At 39.8% G+C, this 21,115-nt stretch overlaps 1 protein-coding gene across 2 annotated transcripts in view; it reads left to right on the top strand.

Moving 5' to 3' along the window:
• JARID2 (jumonji and AT-rich interaction domain containing 2) overlaps positions 1-21,115 on the top strand; it is a 239,667-nt gene that overhangs the window by 75,499 nt on the left and 143,053 nt on the right. The window contains exon 1 of one of the 2 annotated variants that reach the window (XM_078393492.1): positions 8,609-8,843. The exons of the other annotated variant lie outside the window; for it this stretch is intronic. The gene's annotated coding sequence lies outside the window, so the exon portion shown is untranslated. Of the gene's footprint in view, positions 1-8,608; positions 8,844-21,115 lie in introns of those variants that run through there. 2 annotated transcript variants of the gene reach the window in all.

Below are 21,115 nucleotides of genomic sequence, written 5' to 3'. Positions count from 1 at the left end.
CAAAGGAAGCCAGGAACATGGAGAAACCAGCGTGGAACTCAATCTAGTGTCTGCAGTGCCACCATTAACATCCCAGCAATAGCACTGTAATGTCAGGGTTCAGATGCTGAGCTGACACAGCAATTGGTACAACCTGTACAGTATTATCAATTTATGTACCAGAACAGCAGATAGAAGGATCAAAGTTTTAGTATATTGTATTTGAATGTGCTTTTTGCAGCACAATTGCTTGTGGGTGATGGCTCAAAGTTTTCAATGTTAGAAGAAATATAACCACGTAAATGTTTGTAATGTAAATAGGTATATGTAAGAAATGAGTGATGCAAACCACAATGATTAAGAAATTTGGAAAAACATGGACATTTGCACGTCTCAAGTTTAAATATTTATCAGGCCAATCTGGAAAAGATTATTATTATTAAGATTGCCTTACCATTTTCAGTGTTGTTTTCCTGTATGGGTGAGGTGGCTAGGATGATGATGATGATGATGATGATGATGATGATGATGATGATGATGATGATGATGATGATGATGATGATGATGATAGAAATGCAGACCTGGAAGAAACCCTAAATAAATAAATACAAATGTTTCTCAGAAGAGAAACCCCAAAGTGTAATTACACAACTCTGCAGTTCTAAAGTCAGGAGGTGAGGCTGAGGAGCCTAACGCCGAGGGAGGCCCGGAAAGAAAAGACAAGAAATCGGGCCTTCTCGGCGGTGGCTCCTCACCTCTGGAACAACCTTCCCCCTGACATTCGCGCGGCTCCCTCGCTGGGTATTTTCAAAAATCAATTAAAAACATTGATATTTCGGCAGGCCTTCCCCTCAGCTAATTCCTGATTTTCCCTTTTCTCCTCTCGTAGTGTTTGCCCCATCTTGTTTAATGTTTTTCCCTTTATTTAAAATTGTTTTCGTTATATGGTTATATGTCTGTTGTAAGCCGCCTAGAGTGGTCCTGAGGGACTAGATAGGCGGGATATAAATAAAATAAATAAAATAAAATTAATAAAAAGGATGATGATGATGATAGGTAAAGGTCCCTTGACAATTTGTCCAGTTGTGTCTGACTCTAGGCAGCGGTGCTCATCTCCCTTTTCCAACCCATAGAGCTAGCGTTTGTCCGCAGACAATCCTCCGTGGTCACTTGGCCAGCGTGACTAGATACGGAATGCTGTTTGCCTTCCCACTGAGGTGGTACCTATTTATCTACTCACATTTTTGCATTTCGCATGCTTTCGAACCGCTAGGTTGGCAGGAGCTGGGACAAGCAACGGGCGCTCACTCCGTCATGTGGATTCGGTCTTATGACTGCAGGTCTTCTGACCTTGCAGCACAGAGGCTTCAGCGGTTTAACCCACAGCACCACCACATCCCTCCGCAGCACCACCACGTCCCTAATGATGATGATGATGATAACTAAATACTCCATAGACTAAATTTGAGCATGTTATTTCTAATATCAGTTCTAAGCAAGGTTCCTGCTAAGTTGGGCATGCACACGTGCACACACCGCTTCTTTCGACATAACTCTCTTCCTTCTCCGTGCAGCAGTTGCATTAGGTTCCAGTCGCAACGGAACCCAGCGCACTGGGGGGGGGCAGATAATTTTAAGATTTAAAATTTTTGAAAAGGGTTATTCCCATTTGGTCATGAGATGTACTTTGAAAGCAGCCTCCCATCATTACTAAAGGCATAAGTGACTAAGATTATATTTTGTATTATGCTAGGTGCTGATGTTTGCCATATATACAACAAAGAGTCTGGTGGCACTTCAAGTAGGTCAATGTATTTATTATGACAAAATGTGTGTGCAGCTTATTGATGCTTGGGTTTATCTTTGGCACTGCTTCTTGAATGATCATTGTAATGATTTTAGCATTAATGTGACTGTTGAAGTCTACTCTTCGCATTTAATTTCTTGCCGACATTACTTTTTACAATCTTCATTCATTCACTTGCCAACAGATAATAATAATAACCTTTGAACTTTAGAGGTGTAAACGGTCCTATGGATAATTGAGTCCAGCACCTATCAAGAAGGCACAGCAGGGAATCGAACTACCAAGGTCTGGCTCCACAGCCAGAGAATTAAGACACTGAGCTATCCAGCAGTTCAGATGACAAAAGCTTGTGCTGCAGTAGATGTGTTGGCCTTCAGGGTGCCACAGGACTCCTTATGATAGTTTTGATTACATCAGGCTAATAAGAACAATGTATTAGTGGAAATTATTGTTGTGGGTTTTTTGGGCTCTTTGGCCGAGTTTGTGACCTAAATGACAGTAACCATGAATGTTCATCATAATGGTAGAGCATGAGTGGAAAATACAAGACAAGTTCTTGGAACATCCTTTGTACTCTATAGATACTTGTGTTCTGAGTCTTTAATTGACGTCAGATAAGAGTACCTGAAATCAGAAACTTTGATCCATGCATGATACTGTTGGGAAGTAGAGATTTGGTTGTAGAAACCACACAGCCTTGTGTATTTTGTTGTTGTTCTCATTTTAAAACCAAGTTTCCTTTTCAACACCAGCCTTTTTGGAGAAATAGTTGAACAATGGGGGAAGGCGGAAGCCCTTGGTCTTTTTCTTCCTTTTAAATCCCCTTCTGCAGCAAAGCTGACTCATGGTGATTATAAACTCATAAACTTGTAGTGGCTTCATTAGACGCAGTACCCTTTAAAAGGGGAGACAGGGAGGAAGCAATGTCTGCAGGGATTCCTAAATTGCTCAGGATGTTGTAAACACAAGTGCCTTTGTTTGATCTTGTGCTGGGTTATGGAGTGAGAGATACAGCAGTTTGACTAAGGGATGTTAAGAGGCAAGTAGCTAAAACCACTAAGCCTCTGTCTCCTTTTTCATTCCCTAGCCCACATGAGTCGTCCTGCCGAAAGCTCTAAGTTCCACATTTTTGCCTGCAGCTGGCCTCATTAATAAGGTGTAAGGAAGCAACCTAGACAGGGCTTCCCTTTTAGCCTTTATTAGCCAACTGGAGGAAAAGGTTCTGTAACTTGTTTTTTGTTTTTTGTGTTTTTTTAAAATCTAGTTTAAAAACCTCATTTTTATCACATAATATTGGGCAGCCACCTTCCTCTTGAAAACATTGAGCTTATTTGCATAAGAAATAAGATATATCAAAATAAAGGGTAGAGATTATTCTGATAAAACAGATAAATCGCTGTTCTCCTTGTAAATATATGTATTTTGGAAATGGCACCAGTTATTTCTGCACAGGATATTTTCTAAATTTGTATTTGGGCAATGTGCATACATTTATGCTGTCAAAAATATGGTAACATCAATCAGTATTTGAACCTAAAGAAAGGCAGAGTGCAGTTCTGTACATACTTATTTTGAAAGAAATTTGATAGAATTTGCAAGTACAGTAAATATCATTGAAGACTGCAGTGTCATATTGGGGCATGATAGTCTTTCCCCTTCCTCTTGATAACAGTGCAGAACTGTTAAAATGGGACATAAGATCATAAACTGTTTAGATGCGTATTTTTGACCTTAGCAGTACTGTTGTGCATGAACCATTCTAAACCAACTAAAATGTCTTGAATTTCAGTTATTCACATATTCAGAGACACATCTAGGTCCCATATGTGAGAGGCAGAAATTGTTATACAGTATAAATAATAAGAAAACCAATTTTGGGGTTGTAATACTTGTTGAATTATCTCAGGTAAGTTTTGTTAACCTACAGGTTAAATACAACTTTTTGAAGATTTTATTTAGCATACGCCCCTCCTATCGTTCAGAGATTTGAATAGGTAAGGCAGGGTAAATGAAGGGGAAGAGGTAGAATACATGAGAGTGCACAGCACCCTAGAGCCCTCTGTCTGTGACCAGCTTAATGAAAGAAACACCCCCAGAAAGACCCTTGTAGCAGCAGCAGCTAAACAAACAATGGAAGTTTGCTTCATGGTTTGCTTACTCTGCTATCTAAACCTCTGTGTGGTCCACTCATTGGTTTATTTCTTCATGCAAAACAGTGAAATCTAATCTAAAGTAGACTCCAGGTCAAGATACAAAACAATAGCTTTAATTCAGTGAATAGGCCCAACACATTTCAGACAGATACCCTGTTTCCCAGAAAAATAGACCTAACCTGAAAATAAGGCCTAGTATGATTTTTCAGGATGCTCGTAATAGAAGCCTTACCACAAAAATAAGCCCTAGTTAAGTGAAACCCCGCCCTCCACCATTGTGCAGCAATCAGAAGAAGATGACGTGACTGTATTGGAATAAATGTAGATTGTAGTACATGAAAAAAATAAAGCATCCTCTGAAAACAAACCCTAATGCGTTTTTTGGAGCAAAAATTAATTTAAGATCCTTATTTTCAAGGAAACACGGTAATTATTGTATGGCTTTGTTTAGGGGCCATTATATGAAGAATGCTTACAAAGATCTTTAACAATCTGTTTTCAAATTCAACTGATCTTCCCTTCCTTAAACCAAGGAAGGAATCCAGGGTTTGTTTTAGGTTTTTGTAATCGCTGATGTGTTGAGGGAGAAACAAGTGAAAGAGGGAGCTGTGCTTGCATTCAGATTACATTGTTGTTCAGTCTCTTCGTGACCCCATGGACCAGAGCACGCCAGGCCCTCCTGTCTTCCACTGCCTCCTGGAGTTGGGTCAACTTCATGTTGGTAGCTTTGGTGACACTGTCCAACGGCCTCGTCCTCTGTCGTCCCCTTCTCCTCTTGCCTTCACACTTTCCCAACATCAGGGTCTTTTCCAGGGACTCTTCTCTTCCATGAGATGGCCAAAGTCAGCTTCAGGATCTGTCCTTCCAGTGAGCACTCAGGGTTGATTTCTTTCAAAATGGATAGGTTTATTCTCTTTGCAGTCCAGGAGACTCTCAAGAGTCTCCTCCAGCACCACAATTCTTTGGTGGCCAGCCTTCTTTATGGTCCAGCTCTCACTTCCATACATCGATACTGGAAAAACCATAGCTTTATGCGGACCTTTGTCGGCAAGGTGATGTCTCTGTTTTTTAAGATGTCTAGGTTTGTCATCGCTTTCCTCCCCAGAAGCAGGTGTCTTTTAATTTGGTTGCTGCTGTCACCATCTGCAGTGATCATGGAGCCCAAGAAAGTAAAATCTCTCACTGCCTCCATATCTTCCCCTTCTATTTGCCAGGAGGCGCTGGGACCAGTGGCCATGATCTTAGTTTTTTTGATGTTGTGCTTAAAACTTTTTTTTGTGCTCTTCTCTTTCACCCTCATTAACAGTTTCTTTAATTCCACTTCACTTTCTGCCATCAAAATGGTATCGCAAAACGATGGTCTAAATGGGGGAATTTCGCTTTGCGATGATTCTTAGCAAAATGATATTTTTGTAACAGTTGATCGGCTGTTTCAAAATGGCTGCTGGGTAATTAAAATGGCTCCCCGCTGTGCTTAGGGATGGATTCCTCGCTATACAGGCAGCAAAAATGGCCGTCATATGGACGATCTTCGCTGGACGGTGAGTTTTTACCCCATTGGAACGCATTGAACAGGTTTCAATGCATTTTAATTGGGTTTTTTAATTTCGCTTTACGATGTTTTTGCTTAACAGCGATTTTCCTGGAACGGATTATCGTCGTTAAGCGAGGCACCACTGTATTTGTTCCGTCAGTCTTAATTCCTGCTTGGGATTCCTCCAATACAGCCTTTCACATGATGTATACTGCATATAAGGTAAATAAGCAGGTAGACAATATACAGCCTTGTTGTACTCCTTTCCCAATTTTGAACCAATCAGTTTTTCCATATCCAGTTCTAACTGTTGCTTCCTGTCCCACATATAGATTTCTCCGGAGGTAAATAAGGCAGTGAGGCACTCCCATTTCTTTAAGAACTTGCCATAGTTTGTTGTTGTCGACACAGTCAAAGGTTTTTGCATAGTCAATGAAGCAGAAGTAGATGTTTTTCTGGAACTCTCTGGCTTTCTCCATAATCCAGAGCATGTTAGCAATTTGGTCTCTAGTTCTTCTGCCCCTTCAAAATCCAGCTTGTACCTCTGGGATCCCTCGGTCCACATACTGCTGATGTAGGATTTTGATCATAACCTTGCTAGCATGTGAAATGATGCAATTGTAAGATAGTTCGATCATTCTTTGGCACTGGCCTTCTTTGGGATTGGGATGTAGACTGATCTTTTCCAATCCTCTGGCCACTGCTGAGTTTTCCAAACTTGCTGGCATACTGAGTGTAGCACCTTAACAGCGTCATCTTTTAAGATTTTAAATAGTTCTACTGGAATGCCATCACCTCCACTGGCCTTGTTGTTGGCGAGTTCCAAAATTTGTTTAGCTGTTCTTTGTGTAAGCAATAATGATTGGGATCTGTATACCATCAGTACTTCTAACAGCTGTTAGGGTTCCCTTGGTTTCTTGACTTAACCTATGGACGAAATCAATCAGTTGAAAGTTATTGTGGTCAACAATTTCTAAGAATGAATGGGGAGACATCTTTGTTTAAATTGTTTGGACATAATGGATTAATTTCCCTCACATAGTAAGCAGACAAAGTTTGAGCTAGATAATTCTCCAAACAATGTACTGTTTGTTTATAAATAATAACATGTATTTTGGCTACTTTTGACCCATTAAGGGATGTTTGGGGAATGATACAAAGTTTCACAAAATGTTTTTAAAGTCCATATGTTGTCATAACATATGGACTTTAAAAAATGTTAGTGCTTCTGCTCAGAGTGGCTGAATTTTCCCTTCACTTCTTGCATTATGTTTTGGTTGCTAAACATAATTTCTTCTTTGATTGAATCAGAATTCCATTTTACAGAAAATGTTTGAAATGACTACTGAAAATATGTCCAGTTCTGGCAGTTAGCCATATGAATTGTATTAATTCTTTATTTCCCTGGTTAAGAGTGCTAATGGTTAATGTTTTTGCTTGTAGACCTCAAGTGCAACAATTCATTGGAAATGTAATTTAGGAAAAAATGTGTATTACTAAATACACATGTTTTTAAAACCCCACTGACCTCAGTGTGATTCAGTGGCTGAAATCCAGTAGTAAGTAGCAACTAGGGTAGGCCCATTGAATCCTTGAGGTTTTGTGGGTGGGTCAACTATGTAAGTTATATTAATTCTGGTCTATTTTGGGACCTCATGAAAATTCCAGCAAATTGGGGTTGGTAGTAGGGTTAAGTTGTACATAGTGTTAGATTTTAATGTACACAGTGGGCAAAATCCTGTTGCTTATTGTAGTAAATCACACTACACTAAACTCACTGAATCACTGGGAATTTGGTGAGCCAACTCCTCCATAAATTCTATTGATACAAATGGGCCTAATTGAAGTGCAACTGGGATGATGAATTTTTTTTGTTGATTTCTTGACAGGTTTTGCCTGGATATGTGTTGGGGCTAAGGAACACTAGATTTCTGTGCTTGCTTTGAAAGTCTAGTTTTCTGTGGATTCTACAACAGAGTGTGACTCTGGGGAATGGATACGTCCCCTTGCTGGTTCATGATGGCTAAACTAGAATGACAGGAATGCTCTTATAAATATGGATAGTCCCCAAGTAGGAAATCTGTAATAGTTCAGCTGCCTTGTGATAATGGAGACATTTTAAATTAACTTGAGAAATTGTTCTTAAGCATGGAGGTTCAGCGATCTGAATGTTCCGTTTGATTATTTTTGTGTGCAGAAGTATAGGCATAGCTGATATTTATTTTGAAATAAAGGAGAGTGATGTTCTGATTTACTTCTCCAGCAAGGCAGTCTCATGGATTTCCTTTCTGAATATAAAGGTTGGATATGGAGTGTAGGCTTCTTTACAAGAAAAGTATGTTTATTTTTGTTGTTTATGCTCTTTGTTTCCATAACGTATGTTTGACTGTGCTGGAATTTCAACAGGAGATGGAAGTGGGACTCAGCCAACCACCTGCCAATGTGGCATCTGCATATGCTGCAATGATACCTCCAATACGCTCTCACTCACCTTTCCTTACTTCTGCCTTCCTGTTGTTATCTGGCTCCAAACTCTAATTATATGCCTGGCTGCTTCCTGTTACTGTGAGAAGGGCAGGAAAGTCTGGCAGGGGATCTATCAGTTGGCAGTGACCATGCACAGAGCAGCACACTGTCCTGCAGAAGCCATTCAGGGCTCCATGACATCAAGAGCTCTGTTTGAGACTTTTAGAGGACAACCAGACAGCATGCTTGACTCAAGTTCTTTTTTTAAAAAAAGTATATTGAGCACAATATGCTAAATTCAGTTCTGTTATGATATTGTCAGCACATTCTTGATGGACTTGCTGTAAACCATAGTAAATATGTATGTATCCATATGAACATTCTCCCCCCTCCCTTTTTTTTGTCTTGCTTAAGCAGATCAGTAGATAGCTGCCTTTTCCTGAGTGGAGGCTTTTCATCCTCTTAGATAGCAGGGCTAAACTGCATTTTAATCTGTCCATAGTCTGTGAAGGTCAGGCTATATAATTTTAACTTGCTATCTCATTCCGAAAGTCTGTCTGACCTTGTTGGGGTAGCGGTGTGGTTGGGATCCTCTTTTGTAAAGAACTGCATTTTCTTCCCCATTCTTCCCTCTCTTTTTCCTCCCCCTCCCCACCAGATAGGCTCATTGTGCTGCATGTATCATTGTAGCTCGGGCTTGCCCCCCCTTCCTTTTCCCCCACCCACCCACCTTCCATTTAATGATATTAGTGCTTTTATGCGCCTCATTAAGTATTCAAGTTTGAAAGCGGCAGTGTGGAAGGAAAGTTGGATACATGCACTTTCTGTTCCCAGTTAAGATACCGTGGAGCGACTTAAATGGACAATAAAACCCTTCTCTTGTCAGACCCTGCTGAACTGGGAGGTAATGAAATTTAATCATGAAACCCTCTTTATTCCATGACTTATGCTTTAAAGAAGAATTTGAAAAAGAACTTCCCTCTTCTCATCTCAAGTATTAAACTATTTTTAACATATAGATTATTCCCTCCTTTTTGCTTTAACACATTGCATTTTGCTCAAAACATACAGTGTTGCTTCCTATTGAGACTCACTAAACTGAACTCTTGGCTGGGTTTTTGTTTTTAATTTAAAGTTACCATCTGGTTTTGAACCCAATTTAGAGTGGAGTGTTTTTTCAATTATTTTCCACTTGTGTGGTCAGAAGGTAATTTAGTCTAGTCAGAGGTAAATTTTGAAAGGGTTTCTTAATGCCACTTTGTCCAAAATGGGCACGAGGGCTAGAATGGTACATTGATCCACTTGTGTGGCCATCTGTTGATAAGGCTTCATGGTCAGAATAAAGATTATTTAGCAGCAGTAGATGCCTGAGTCTTGTGTCATATGTCAATGTTCCAATAGTGCTGTTTTATATATTTTTGGGCAATGACTCAGAATTCTAGTTATCTATTAAATACAATTATGTTCACTGTATTTTCTTCACTGCATATGTACTTTTTAAAACAGAAAGTAAATGTATTTTAATTAGTTTGTTTATTAATTCTAAATGTGTGTTTAAATGTCTGAACTGGGACATACGTTTCTCTGTTTTTAAATGAGCTTTACACAGTATATTGAGATTGTCTTAAAAGAGGCTTTCCTCTTTCACAGTGTATGAAGATGCATCTTAAAAGAGACTTTGCATTCAGACAGATATACAGTGTGCTGGTGGATAAAATGTAGAAAAGTACTGTTGGGATGTGGAGGGTTGTATGCCCCTCAAAGAGCATGTGTAGTATTGAAAGTTTTGGAGGGTGCCAATTCCTGGTCTGAAATATCTGCTTTTTTCCTGAATTTTCCAGTTTTTGGGCTGGACCTTAACATCTCTAGTCCAGATCCAGATCTCGTCTCATGCTCTTTCCTTAGAGCAGTTATGTACAACTTTCAGAGCTTCTGGGGCCAGTTTTCTCTCTGCCATCTCCACTGTGGGCTGTACTCCCTCCTCTGCTACTGAAAACAGGAGCAGGTGAAAGTTTATTCTCATTTTTAAAGAGAAGGGTGAAAAACAGGTTGCATGGGGCCTGTGCATCTTTGTTTAAAGAAGAACTGTGCTTCCTGAAACACGGTTCTCAGTGTTTTAAGAATAGCAAATTTAATCAGTGGGCTCCTTAATCAGGCTGAAAATTGTGGTCCAGTCTATTAAAAAATAGATACAGTTCCTAGCTACATCATTAAGAAGTTGCATGAAGGGGTCAATGATTTGTAGTTCTCAGTGGTTTCCTTTGGAGTTCCTTTAGATTCCTTTAGATTAGCAACTCTAGCCTTTCTTTATTTGCCACCTTTATTGTTTGTTTGCAAACAGTACTTAGCTTTCCCTCTGAATGTGCACATTTTGGTATACTCAGATTTAATCATGGGACACCCTCCCCAAGTATATTTTTCACAATCTCCTTGTCCAGTGCTTACTTTTAGACACTGAAGTTACATGGATCAAAGATTCCTGCCAAACAGGAGTCTGCTTGGGAAGGGGGAACATTCAATTAAATCAAGCCCTGCTGATCGTAGATTGTTATAACTGCCCTGATTGAAGAAAGGAGGCAATAGCAGGGTTGATTTTTGCTTCCCTGAACCCATTTAGGGCCAAGTTACACATTACACTTGTCATACTACATTTCTTAATGAATACTGCTTTCTTATTGCTGTCTTCTGTTGCATGGATGGGTGAATAATTTGTGGATAATGCACATGCAAGGAGGTTCATCTTTTAGTGTCTGGAAGCTGGAGAGGCTTTCTCCCATTCTCAGCCCTCAGTTTTTAATGACTCTTAATTAAGTTAACAAATATGGTATTCATCTTCATTAGTTGTTTCTTTCTTCATACCTTAGCTATATTCAGACAAGAATAGAGGACCTTTGGTCAGCAGGAAAGGAAATATACATAATGGCTGAGCAATGAGGTGCAATCTATGAAGGGTAGTGCAGGTAACAGGGCTGGGCAAAACTTTTCTTTATTAGACCAGTAAATACTATACACAAATGAACTTTTAAGTCCAGAAGTACCCTGCAGTACATTGCAGATCTTGAAGGTAGAAGAACAAACCGAAAAGTCCAAAAATCGTAGGTGCTTCAGGAGCTATAATTAAACTGAAGACTGCAAACTGAAAGAATCAGTTTGGGATGTGCAGGTTGTGTCAGGTTTCATGGGGCCGGAAGGACATACGGTCAGTTGTCGATCCCTGTCTCTATAGACAAAGGAAGGTTAGTGAATCCACTGATGCCTTGTTTTGAAGCACACGCCTCTTGCTTTGGCCAGTAATAAAAGCAGCCAGAAAGTCACTCTCCTCATATTAAGACTAGAGATAATAAATATGCCACTGAATTTAATTTTAAGCAGCAGGTTGCGTGAGACAAATGAAGCAGAGCAGCCCAGCAGCAGGAAAAAAAGGTTTATAAAGAGGATTTGTGTAGTTGTGTGTTTCTCTTATTTTTGTGTGTATTAAAAGAGTTCCTCTTCACATAGCAAGATGTCTCAAAACAAAGGAAGCAATTTTAAATCTTCACTATTTCTGGAGTGCTTTAACAGAGTTTAGCGTGTACAAGTTTGGGCACACAGTAAGCTGAGTTGCTTTCCCAAAACATGAAAGGCATTGTGGTCACACAAACTCATCAGTTGCCTCAGGTGTGGACACCAAGAGTGATGGTACCACCTTTTTTGGCTGTCCTTTCCTGCCCCATGGAAAATATTCCACTCTGTTGGATGGCAGAGCTGTGTATGGCACAAGGATTGCTTTTGCCCCATTTCACTAATTTGCTCTCTGACAAGAGTTTCAATTTATATACCCATGCCTCATAGTGTTAAAGCATTCTCTGTTTTAAAATTTGACTCTGTTGGGAAGCAATGGGTGTCTCTAATGTGACTTTTCCCTCCATGATTTTCAGTACATGAGCACTTGCAAAATACTGCTGTTAAGGGAAGGTACAGAAAGAAAGGGATTTAACAGTGTCCAGATGGCAGTTAAACTTGTGGTTGAGTTTTGAGGAACACAGACTCAGAGAAACAAGCTAATAGTAAAAAAAAAAGTAAACCAGAATAAAAGAACAGACATTAGGTTCTGTAAAACTATCTCCAGAATGGCTCATTGCTGTTAAGATGTTATCTGAATGAATGCTGACTGTGGAATTTTCATAATGTAGGTTTCACATTGTTTAATGGTCTGCTGTGTTAGGGGAAATAGTGCTAGTTTTAAGATTGTGTAATTTAAAAACTGGTTGAGTTCCCCAGTGATGGCGTTTATTGCTACATGTGGCTTTAGAAGGCAAAGTTGGGTTACTAGCTTGATCAGTTTAAGAAACGAGTCAAATTTCAGGGGACTTACAGAAGAAATGTCTGTGGGTGGTGTAATTTAAAGCATTTGTCTCCACCCACTCTTGTTTGTCCATTAGGTAGCAGATGTTTCTCAGTGTTGCTGTTGGTTTTCATTGTCTTTGACAGGAGCAGAATCTGCTTAACGTCAATGGTTTAGATTAATGTACATTGATCTTGGCAGGAACAGTGTAAACTCTTTGCACTTACTAATGCAATAACATAACTGCAAATTGTTGTATTAAGAAAGCAATTAATTAATAAATCAGAACTTAGTGTAACCCTGAGGCAGTTCACAGCAATGCTGTAGTCTTATGCGTTTGTATGCAGAAAGAGTGTTGCTTTCATAGTGCTTCCTTTGGAAATGGAGAAGTGTCCATGTTTCATCTTCAGGCACTTGATCTAATGAGGCAGGTGTCACTAGTGAAGGCAGTGAAACTTCTTCTGACTTTTTGACCCTGGTAATACAGTGGGGTCTTGACTTAAGAACGGCCCAAGTTAAGAACATTTTGACTTAAGAACCACTCTCGTAGGAAAATATTGACTTTACTTAAGTACTTAGATTTGAGTTAAGAACTGAAAAAAACCACGTGGGAGGCAGGGAAAGTGCAAAATGTGAACTTTAAGTTAACTGTTGGCCAGTGAAAAGGGTGCCTGTCTGCTTCCTCACTCCTCCCAGCATTTAGAGAGTGGATTGGGAGACAGTCTTCGGACTGCCTGGTACTGTACTTCCCGGACTGTATTTTCCCTGCCTTCCCTAAACCTTTCTTGACCCAAGAAAAAAAGAAACAAAATATCCCCCTCTAGTGGTCGAAGGCAGAATAGCAGCTTCCCATTAGTTTCTATGGACGGAAAAGAGCAGATACGGATCAAATGGTTTTCAATGCATTCCTATGGGAAATGCAGATTTGACCTGAGAACTTTTTGACTTGAGAACCGCCTTCCAATACGGATTAAGTTCTCAAGTCAAGACCCCACTGTAGTGCTACTTCCATAAGCAGTGCATGATTTTCAGGAATGGTTTGAGGGTTCCTTTGCACTACAAGGCTATTGCAAACTAATGCCAAGGAGAAGCAGAATTTGATGTCTATCTGATCTGAATGCTGTGCTGTGAAGGCCTCTGGGAATGAATGGGTGTAGGTGGGCTAGGAATTGAGCTTGGCATATTTATTTATTTATTTATTTTTAAATTCATTCATTCATTCATTCATTCATTCATTCATTCGATTTTTACCCCGCCCCTCTAGACAACGTCTACTCGGGGCAAGCTTGCTTTTTGCAGCATCACAATGCCAAAGTGTGTGTGGTGAGTAGATGCTAGAAATGCACTGTTGGCCATTAGCCTCAAACATCGTGGTTCTTGGCTTTGGGCCAAGGCCAGGAAAAATTTTTTTATCTCTTATATCTCTCCATTTTTCCCCAGCACATACGGTGATACATATGTGTGTATATATTTATATTTATTCATACACACACACACACACACACAAAAGGATGAACACTGACACGTGCAGTTGCAAAAGGAGTCTGTTGTGTTATTTGGAAGTACAAAACTCCACATTTCTTTTCAGAGAATTGGGGAACAAAATAATCTGGGAGGGCATTTGAGAAACTGTTGACAGGGCATCAGGGCATAACCTTTATAGTATGTTGATACTGTACAAAATCAGGGCAATTGGGTCAGATATATGTGCGCAGGACTAGAAGGAAAAACTGCAGTGTATGTAGCTTAAGTCATGAGGGAGTGACTTCTGTGTTTTACATGATTAGATGCTGATTTGTTTCTGCTAAAATTCTGTGCTTAGAAAAAGGCCAGTGTAACTGCTGTTTCTTAAAGCAGAGGCAGAAAATGTCTTATCTTCCAGATGTTAATCCACAACCCCAATCACCTCCAGTGAGTAATGGTTCAGAATAGCAACATCTAGAGGGCCACACATTCACCATTATGCCTTAAAGTGCACCATGGATTCAAAAACAAAAAGAGATACTGTAGGTAACATTTCCTGTGGGAGAGAGGGGTTGTTGATAGAGGAAAGAGCTGCAAAGCAAGAGGGGAATGTAGCTATTCTTTCTCCACAAGTTGCTTTCTGGCAATCAAGGTCATACATCCATTATTTGAAAGGTGTTGCATTTTGACCTTGTTCATTTTCATCATGGTAGGGGAGCTCATGGTTAACATTCATCTGATAGCTTCTTAAAACTTATCTTCCTTCCCTTTTCTTCCTGACCTCATTTTCGATTTCATTGTATTCTCTGATGGCAAACCACTCTGACATATGCAGAAACATATTTGGAGAAAAGAAATCTTGAATTAGCTTTACTTTTTTTAAAAAAAATTGTTAAAATGAGGTCATAAAATGAGAACATGATCATCACTCTGTGCTGTTCCTTCAGACTAGAAGAAGATATGTGCACATAAGCAAGAAATAATGCCTTTAAAATGTTCAAATTTGTTAGCCCTATGTTGAGTAATTCCTGGATGCTGGTTTTCCTTGCAAATACCACCATCCTGCTCTGAAATCCCTTTCATGTCACTGATTAAGGATTTTTTTCAGAACATGAAGAGACAGGGTGCTTTACTTAGATCTAAATTCAGTTGCTTATACAAGAGCACACCCTTTCAATCAATGGGAAGTCCATTTGAAGGAAATACCATTATTTCAACAGATCTGCTCTCATTGGGATTAACAATTAGATTTAGATCTCGCCCCCCACCCCCCAATAACAGTATTTTGAATTTGAATCTCCTCTCATGGCCTCTATATGATATTTTATCGCTTCAGGGGAATTGGGAGCATATGAAGTCCTGCCACGAGTTCGAAAAACAAGGATGGATAATACCTTTATTGGGCTACTAAAGTATTAAACACTGGTGAAGTTTTTAGCAGCCTAGTAAAGGTGTTTTGTATCCTTTTGTTTGGAATTTGTACAAGGACAGCATGGCTTTTTTTGGGGGGGGCGGCTGAGATTTGCCTACACTATTTAGCACATTCATCACAGCTGCTGTATTGGTCCAGCTACCCCACTTCTCTTGCTCTGTGGCTTAGTTGTGGTATCTCCCTTAGTCCCTTTGAACATTTATTTATTTATTTATTTATTTATTTATTTAATTTATATGCCGCCCACTCTACCCAGAGGTCTCTGGGCGGCTTACAATTATTAAAATTCAATACAATAAAATGATTAAAATACAATTAAAATACAATTAAAATACAATTAAAATTGTCATCATCAGGACCCACAGTTGTTATTTCAATTAAAAGCCTTCTGGAACAGGAAGGTTTTGACCTGGCGCCGAAATGTCATCAACGTCGGCGCCAGACGAATTTCAGTTGGGAGGGCGTTCCATAGTCTAGGGGCAGCTGCCGAGAAGGCCCTTTGTCTACAAGCCATCCCTCTTACCTCTTTGAGGAAACAATGGACACCACAAGTAAGCTCACTTGGAGGACCTTTTTGTTTAGAATAGTATTGAGCAAAGTACAGTCCTTGGGCCACATGTAACCTGAAGCTATTTTTGTAGCCCCCACTAACAATGTGAATTCGGATTCTGGGGAGTTCCAGCTGCCAGAGTCACACTTAAAATGAGCTCACCTGGAGAAAGACTGGGCTGGAAGGCTTCATGGTATAGGACAGAGTGAGCTGTGCTGTGCCTTAGCTTCCTGTTGAAAAAGGAAGTTGCTCTAGTGCTGAAGCAGGAATCTAGGTTAGGCTTTAGCCAGTCCTAGGCCTTGAAGCCTTACAGGCTGGCCTTTCTCCAAGTGAGCACGTTTTAAGTGTGGGTCTGGCAACGGAAACTCCTAGAATGGAGAATTCTGGGATTTTGAATCCAAAAATAACAAGTGGCAGATACATAGCTCCTGCTGTTCCTCTGGCCAACTAATTTTCCAACAATTCACCTGTAAATAGGTCACATAACCCCATCATTTAACAAAGTACATTAAAAAAAAAACAAAACAGAAGTCGCCTTCTACCCTTTTGTTTCATGTGTGTATGTATGTTATTTTGGGAGGTGATTGTTGTTGTGATGGAGGTTTTTTATTATTTTCTGGCAGAAACTGAAGTTGCCCACAGTAACTTAGAAGTTTGCTCAGGAAAGGATTTTGGCCATTTTACAAAAATTGAGCTGCATGCAGGAAGGGAAAGAGAAGCCATGCCAGAATGTTGTTGAATGCTAGTACTATTGTACACTTGTGACTCCAGAGACTGACAGACTTGAGGAGATGTGATACTGCGCTTCCTGTACTCTAGAAGTACAGCAAGAGGCCAAAACAACTTCCTTAAACCTCTTCAGCCTAGAATAATACAAGCTAGGCATACGCATGTCCTTCAGGCTCCATGTATGGTTCCCAATCTTGGGTCCCCAGTTGTTCTACTATAACTCCTTGACATCCTGGCCAGTGCAGCTAGTGGTGAAGACTTCTGTGAGTTTTAGTCCAAGAGCACCTGGGGAACCACAGTTGGGAACCACTGCTTGAAGCCAACCCATTAACAGTATTGCGGGGAGGTGGAATTGCATTAGGCCTCTAAAAGGGTCATGAGGAAAGAAGTAGTTGGGGAAAGGTGAGGAAAAAGGATCAGGTAAACAAACAAAATATTCTTATCCTGTTATATGCTTCCCAACTCCTGATAACAACAAATATATGTTTTCTATAAGTGCAAAAATGCAGTTGCCTGTCTGGTAGATTGTGCTGCTGTTCTGTAATCAGATGTCCTCCACTATAATGGGTCTGTCTCTTAGCTTTTTCATCTATTAAATAGTGAGCTGCCCTTTTTGATAGTAACCAAAAGAAGGATACAACAGGCTACTAATGAGGAATAGGGATGAGAAAAATTGTTGACTTCTCTTACGTACAGAATGTATAAACCTCAAGTTCTTTTTGTCTTTAACACGAAGAAATTTGCAGCAGGTACAATACTGCTGTTCAAAGCATGAAGAGATCTGTGTCATACCTGTCTGCTATACAGGTATTAAAGACAAAGAGTCTTTCAGAAAGAAAAAAGTGGTAACCATAAACCAGCACTAATATGGTTGACCCCTCTGAGATGCAAAGCCAGAATTAAATGTCCCAAACCCTGAACCTGACTGGATGAATCTTGGCTTCAGTTTCTTTGGCACTCTTTAAGTTCTAAATCTCAACTTCTTTCTATCTCAAATTTGTAAATCTTAGCAGATTCTGGTACAAAAATTCAACTGAAATTTAATTCTTACCTTTCTCTAATAAAGAAGAGGAAATAACTTACAATTACCTGATGTTGGGGGTTCCTTGCCATAAATACTGGAACATAGGGAGTGCTTTGTTGAGTAACAAGTACACTGCTGTAGCCAACTATTTCTATCTGGCAAGGCAGCAGGGATTATTCAATATCCTGGATCTGTCTAGACTGCTTAACCACTGAGTTGGAAGTGAGTCTTTTAATGGTAACTAAATAGGACTTAACACTCTATGGACTTAACTACCCGTACAGAAGTGGGTACCTTATGCCAGTAAGAGCATTTCCATCAGTGAAGAGTTTATCATTGTTTAGTGTAGTGCTTGTTGAGCGTTCAGAACCATTCATGTAACACTATTCAGTAGTCAGAGATAATTCTGAATAAACTGACAGTAGAGTGATAGTGGACCTGAGCACTTGTGTTTCAGAATATCAAAAAATAGAATTACCTAGCCTTAAAGGTAAACATACAGTTGAAATGCTTTCCCAATTCCTTTGAAGACACAAGTGTTCTCATGGGAACCTTAGCTTTTACTGTAATGCCTTTTCAGCATAATGATGTCACCAAAATATATTAAAACTGAGAAAGAGAAGAAGAAGGAAAGTATGAAGAACTTTTAAGATGAAATTTTATTACTGCTTAAGCCATGGTTTGAGAATGCCTCATTCATGATGCTGAACATTTCACTGCTTGCTGCCTCTTAATACGTGTTTTGAGTTAACATAGAAATAGGCTTACAACATGAAGTTTGTACTCTTCTGAAAGCAAAGGTAAAGTTAACTAGCCAGTTCTGAATTAGAAAAGGAAGAGGTATTTTCTTGCTGCTCAAATAGGATATCTGAAGACATTCTGTACAATTTTTTATTGTCACATCCTGCATTTTCTTCAAGGAGTTCAAAGCTGGTTTGCATAATTCTCTTCTCCACCTCCACTTTGTTCTTACAACAGCCCTAAGGAGACTGATTTTCCAAGGTCACCTAAGCCTTCGAGAATACATTCACCTAATAAAGTTTTATGACTGGACTGAGTGGGTGGGTTTGAACCCAGGCTTCCACAGTCCTAGTCCGACATTCTATCTTCTGCTTCACACAGGCTGGTGTACTAGAAATTGCTTGAAAAGGACAAACAATTTTTATTCAAATGTATTAGCTTCAGCACCATATAAAAACATAACTCTGATAACCATAAATATATTCCAGTGTTAATGCAGATGTCCAAATAGCAATTAAATACGGCAGTGTAACTGTGGGAGCTGACTCACCAAATAGGCAGCTAAGCATTATAATGTTTGACTTATAGTGATAAAATGTTTGACTTCTGCATTGAAGATACTTTATTCTAATTTCTCCTCCATTATTTTTCAAATGAGTAGTGGAAGGTCATTAAATCACGCTTCGTGCTGCTTTGTTGTAAGTGCTTGCATCACTTTGCTCTTTGTAGCTTTCAGAATCTGGTTCCAATTAGAGTGGTGATGAGGTTCATGGTGTGGCAAGCAGATTAACGTGCTTTTGATTGTATTTTTCCCTCCTTTGCTCTCGTGCTGCTTTTACTGGCATCCTTCTCTCCCCCCCCCCCCCGCCGCCGCCGCCACTGCTGCACCTGTACGGAGCATTGTGTGAAGGGCTTTAAATGCTGGTTTTGCATTTCTGACTTTAAGTCAAATTGAATTTTAAAATTTGAGGTGAACAAGAAAGGAAATAAATGGAAATCCATCTCTCTACTTCTGAAGAGTTACTCGTATTAGTGAAGGTGGAAGCATGGTAATCTCCTTTTGCATATTTTGATTTTTAAAAATTATGTTTCTGCATTTATCCATCGGGGTACTTACTCTAGTTTTCTTCATTATTAGTGCTTCTTGCTATTATAATTATTATGATTATTAACCATATTCACACAAGGAGGACCAGCCTCAATGAAGTCATGTTGGGATAATTCAGAGATTTTTTTGTTTGTTTGTTTCTGCACCCAGTCAGAAGAGAACTATCATTTTTCTTTACAGTGAATCTCACCACTTTTCCTACTGAAGGACATGGTTTTTGTGGGGTCTCCTTGTGTCATTGTCATCGTCGCCGTAGAAATATAAGTTGCCAGCCTCCAAAAACCCATGGGAGCACCAGGTAGAGAAGGTGTCAGAAAATGACCAAGTCAAGATTTTATGGGATTTCCAGATCCAAACGGATAGAAACATTGAACCTAACACACCAGACATAGTAGTAATAGAACGAAGAAATGTCTGGATCATTGACATTGCAATTCCAGAATATGCTGGGAAAGATCCCTCTAAGGCGCATGGTTGACTTCTTCCTCGCCGCTTTCCACTTCCGTGCAGCCCCATTGGTTCCGGCAGCAATGGAACCTTTTGTGTGTGTGTGTGTGTGTGTGTGTGTGTGTGTGCGTGCGTGTGCGTGTGTGTGCGTGTGTGTGCGTGTGTGTGCGTGTGTGTGCGTGTGTGTGCATATGCAGAGGAGAAGCCGTATGAGAGAGAGGCAGAGCTCCAGGCAGTGGGGCTGAAACTTAGGGTGAACGTTGGATGCCAGAGTTGAAAATAAAGAATTGGAAAAAACTAACAATATACAGAGACCTGGCAATTGAAACATCTCACTTGTGGATGAAACAGACTTCAGTGGTCCATGTAGTCATCAGAGATTTGGGAACAAAATCAAGACATTTCAAAATCAAGTATTATAAACAATTGCAGATCTCAAAAATAACACCATCAGAACTACAAAAAAACCCGCAATATTAGGAACAGCATACATACTGCGCCGATATTTAACAGATACATAACTTAGGTTTTTGATTAAAACTTGTATCTGTTATATAATACCAGTCAAAGTTTTTATAATTTTGTTTGACTTTGTGCCTAGTATTTTTGAATCCTCATCATCTTGGAACTGCAGGGGACCCTTTGGATCATTTTGAGTCCAGCCGCTGTCAAGGAGGCGCAGTAGGGAATCAAACTCCCAGCCTCTGGCTCTGCAGCCAGAGACCTAGGCACTGAGCTATCCAGCAGTTCCTGTTGTTGGCCTCCTCGGTCATCTACTATCACAGGATATGGCTATGATAATAGATGTGTCTGTCCATGTACGTCCATAGTAGGTAATGTTTTAGAATATTAGAACCTCAGAGGAAAAGCAAAAATGGCTTTGCCAGGCATACGCAAACATATGATTTTTTAGCAACTTAGAGAAACGGAAGTTCTTTCAGAGTTTGACATTCAAAGCAGCTCCTCCTTGATAAGATCTACCCCAACTTTAACTACTTTTCCATTGTTATGTTCCTTCAAGTCAGAACCAACTTACAGCGACCCAAACAGCGCTTTCAAGGTAAGTGAGGTATTTAAGGAGTGGTTTTACCAGTTCTGCACCCCCATTGAGTTTCCATGACTGAGAGGGGATTATTCTATCTACTACATCACACTGGGTTTGCTCTTACAGTAGTCTTCTGGAAAATTGTTCAAGGCAAATGAAGGAGGGAAGAACTGAACTACTGTGTCAGCATTTTTGAGTCATGTTTGTGAGCCCTCAAAAGGAAGTGATCCAGTGGACAGACTATAAATAGCATAACTTGAAGCAGAAACCTTAACATTTTTAATAATAGTAATTGTGTGTCATCAAGACAAT

This window comes from Pogona vitticeps, chromosome 4 (genome assembly GCF_051106095.1).
Source record: "Pogona vitticeps strain Pit_001003342236 chromosome 4, PviZW2.1, whole genome shotgun sequence".
Taxonomy (NCBI): domain Eukaryota; kingdom Metazoa; phylum Chordata; class Lepidosauria; order Squamata; family Agamidae; genus Pogona; species Pogona vitticeps.
Note: the sequence above shows the minus strand (reverse complement) of the source record. Positions and strands in the feature narration are given on the sequence as shown.